This window comes from Chionomys nivalis, chromosome X, assembly GCF_950005125.1.
Source record: "Chionomys nivalis chromosome X, mChiNiv1.1, whole genome shotgun sequence".
NCBI lineage: Eukaryota > Metazoa > Chordata > Mammalia > Rodentia > Cricetidae > Chionomys > Chionomys nivalis.
The window spans coordinates 39,060,539-39,065,141 of record NC_080112.1 but is presented as its reverse complement, the minus strand read 5'-3'; positions in this window follow the sequence as shown (position 1 = coordinate 39,065,141).

The window sequence follows — 4,603 nt, the reverse complement described above, 5'->3', positions numbered from 1 at the left end:
GCGTTGCAGGATACAAGATCAATTCCAAAAAATCAGTTGCCCTCCTATACACAAAGGATAAGGAAGCAGAGATGGAAATCAGAGAAGCATCACCCTTCACGATAGCCACAAATAGCATAAAATATCTTGGGGTAACCCTAACCAAGGAAGTAAAGGATCTATTTGACAAGAACTTTAAGTCAATGAAGAAAGAAATTGAGGAGGATACCAGAAAATGGAAGGATCTCCCTTGCTCTTGGATAGGGAGGATCAACATAGTAAAAATGGCAATTCTACCAAGGGCAATTTATAGATTCAATGCAATCCCCATTAAAATCCCATCAAAATTCTTCACAGATCTTGAGAGGACAATAATCAACTTTATATGGAGAAACAAAAAACCCAGGATAGCCAAAACAATCTTATATAATAAAGGATCGTCTGGAGGCATTACCATCCCTGACCTCAAACTCTATTACAGAGCCTCAGTATTGAAAACAGTTTGGTATTGGCATAAAAACAGAGAAGTCGACCAATGGAACCGAGTAGAAGACCCTGATTTTAACCCACAAACTTATGAACACCTAATTTTTGATAAAGGAGCTAAAAGTATTCAATGGAAAAAAGAGAGCATCTTCAACAAATGGTGCTGGCAGAACTGGTTGTCAACGTGTAGAAGAATGAAAATAGATCCATATCTATCACCATGCACAAAACTCAAGTCCAAATGGATTAAAGACCTCAATATTAGTCTGAACACACTGAACCTGATAGAAGAAAAAGTTGGAAGTACTCTACAACATATGGGTACAGGAGATCACTTCCTACGTTTATCCCCAGCAGCACAGACATTAAGGGCAACATTGAATAAATGGGACCTCCTGAAACTGAGCAGCTTCTGTAAAGCAAAGGACACTGTCACTAAGACAAAAAGGCAACCCACTGACTGGGAGAAGATCTTCACCAACACTGCAACAGACAAAGGTCTGATCACCAAAATATATAAAGAACTCAAGAAACTAAACTTTAAAATGCTAATGAACCCAATAAAAAAATGGGGCACTGATCTGAACAGAGAATTCTCAACAGAAGAAATTCAAATGGCCAAAAGACACCTAAGGTCATGCTCAACCTCCTTAGCGATAAGGGAAATGCAAATTAAAACAACTTTGAGATACCATCTTACACCTGTCAGAATGGCTAAAATCAAGAACACCAATGATAGCCTTTGCTGGAGAGGTTGTGGAGAAAGAGGCACACTCATTCATTGCTGGTGGGAATGCAAACTTGTGCAACCACTTTGGAAATCAGTGTGGCGATTTCTCAGGAAATTTGGGATCAACCTACCCCAAGATCCAGTAATACCACTATTGGGAATATACCCAAGAGATGCCACATCAAATGACAAAAGTATCTGTTCAACTATGTTCATAGCAGCATTGTTTGTAATACCCAAAACCTGGAAACAACCTAGATGCCCTTCAATGGAGGAATGGATGAAGAAAGTGTGGAATATATACATATTAGAGTACTACTCAGCAGTAAAAAACAATGACTTCTCGAATTTTGCGTGCAAATGGATGGAAATAGAAAACACTATCCTGAGTGAGGTATCCCAGACTCAAAAAGAGGAACATGGGATGTACTCACTCATAATCGGTTTCTAACCATAAAATAAAAGACATTAAGCATATAATGTGTGATCCTATAGAAGCTAAATAAGAAAGTGAACCCAAAGAAAATCATATAGTCATCCGCATGGAGAGGGGGAAGTAGACAAGATTCCAGGGCAAAAACTGGGAACTTGCGGGTGAGGTGGCATGGGGCAAAGGGGAAATGGGATGAGAAATATGAGAAGGGGAGGATGGGAGGAGCTCGGAGGATTGGGATGGTTGGGATATAGGAAGGATGGATACGGGAGCAGCGAAGTATATATCCTATCTAAGGGAGCCATCTTAGGGTTGGCAAGAGACTTGACTCTTGAGGGGTTCGCAGGTGTCCAGGAATATGTCCCCAGCTGGTACCTTGGGCAACTAAGGAGAGGGAACCTGAAATGACCCTATCCTATACTGATGAATATCTTGCATATCACCTTAGAACCTTCATCTGGCGATGGATCGAGGTAGAGACAGAGTCTCAATTTGGAGCAACGGTCTGAGCTCTTAAGGTCCAAATGAGGAGCAGAAGGAGGGAGAACATGAGCAAAAAATCAGGACCACGAGGGATGCACCCACCCACTGTGACAGTGGAACTGATTTATTGGGAGCCCACCAAGGCCAGCTGGTCTGGGACTGAATAAGCATGGGTTGATTCCGGACTCTCTGAGCATGGCGGTCAATGAAGACTGATGAGAAGCCAAGGACAATGGCACTAGGTTTCGATCCTAATACATGAACTGGCTTTGTGGGAGCTTAGCCTGTTTGGACGCTCACCTTTCTGGACGTAGATAGAAGGACCTTGGTCTTCCCGCAGGGCAGGGAATTTGGACTGCTCTTCAGTAACGAGAGGGAGGGGGAATGGAGTGGGGGGAGGAGAAGAGGAGTGGGGATAGGGGGAGGGAAGTGGGGGGAGGGCAATATTTGGGAGGAGGGGAGGGAAATGGGAAATGGGGAGCAGGTGGAAATTTTAATTAAAAAAGAATAAAAATAAATAAATAAGTAAAAAAAAAAAAATACCAATCCAAATTCCCACTCCCTTCCCTCCTCTCAGTCCCCTCCTTCTCCCTCCACAGACCCTCCCCTCACCCCTCCAACCCTAAGGGAGTGCCATGCACCCCACCCTGTGGAAAGTCCAAGGCACTCCCTACTATGTCTAGGTTGAGCAAGGTTTACATCCAAAGAGAATAGGATCCCATGAAGCCGGTATACCTTTTTCTTTTTCCTTCTTTCATCTCCTAGCTCCATTCTTGCCACCTCTTCTTATGGTCTTTACATTCTTTTTTCTGTTGAAACTGGTAGTAATTAAATTTTGGCTGCTCTGTAGAAAACCTGGGTGCAGTACAGCATAGATATTAAGATCTTAGGCAGTTATCCTTATTGCTTTTTGTCTCCAACTCATTTTTAATGGATTTAAATGACTTAATACTAACAGTATACATAGAAAGTAAGCTTTTCCAGTACAGAACCGTAGTCTTTTAACTATACTCCATATTATACAATGTGATACAAGAAGAGATTCCAGTATCAGAGTCTTGTTTTTTACTTTTGTTAAAGATAGATTTATTTTCATATACTATATTCAGATTACAGTTTCCCCTCACCTTACTTCTTCCAGTCTCTCCTCTACTTTTTGATTCTCAGAAAACAAACAGGCTTCTAAGCTGTAATAAGAAAATAAAATAAGAACAAAAACAAACAGAAGGAAAAGAGCCCAAGGAAAGGCACAAGAAACAGATAGACACAGAGACCCAAACTCAGGAATTCCATAAGAACTAGAAACAATGCTATGCAAACGACCTGTTAGGGAGAAAGAGAGAGAGAAATCCTTGTGGTGTTGGTGTAGGTGTTGGTGCACATGTTTAATCACAGCACTCAGCAGGCAGAGGCAGGCAGATCTGATCTGAGATCAAAGCCAGCCTGGTCTATTGACGAGTTCCAGGACAGCCAGGGCGCCAGGGCTACACAGAAGACTTGTCTAGGAGAGAGAGAGAGAGAGAGAGAGAGAGAGAGAGAGAGAGAGAGAGAGAGAAAGGAACCTCCAGAAATGCCATTAAATTAGGGCTTTTGGGGGGGGTATCTAATGCTGCACATGTGGACTATGCTTAAGAATAGTTTGTTTCCCCAGTGAGACTTCCTTTGAGAAAATTATATTTTCTTTTGCAAGTGGTTATCAGTTGGATATAGTTTCTGGGTTTGGAATGGGGGCACATGTTCACTTCTCCTTTCAACTCCAGGATCCCATCTGGTTCAGACTCATTCAGGCCCTGGGCATGCTGCCTACCTCAGCCTATGCTGGTTCGTATGTGTATCGATCCTGTTGGTTTAGAGGACCTTGTTTCATTGGTGTCCTCCATTCCCTCTGGCTCTTACACTTTTTCTGTCTTGATTTCTGCGGATCCTCAAGGGGAATTGATGGAAACATCCCCTTTAGGGGTGAGTGTTCCAAGGTCTCTCACTCTCTGCACACATTGTCTGTGGGTCTCTGCATTTATTTCCTCTCCAAGTTTTAATATATTCTCAACATTGCCTTTAGAGTCTCTGAAATGAAAAATGGAACAAATTAAGCCATGCTCATTACCTTCCACTGAATAAGCACCTTCAATAAAACATGATTTGTAAATCATTGCCCATCTTAATATCCTCTTATCTTATTCATGAAACCAATTTTTCTTCTCATCTTTTTAGTTTGCTTGAGAAAGGGCTACATTAGCTATCCCTGGTAGGCCTCAAATTAACAATATACCTTAGCTGCTTGTGCACTAGGGTAACAGACAAGCACTGTCATGCATAGATATTGCCACTTCTTACAAATAATTTTCATCACTGATTGCTGAAGTGTCTGTGAAATTTCTTTCTCAGCTAACTTTTCATGTACTTGATACTCCATTCTCCCTAGTACATTTTTTCATGTACATCTCATTTACTGACAAATTTCTATTCATTCTTCTTGATCAAACAGGGTGTGT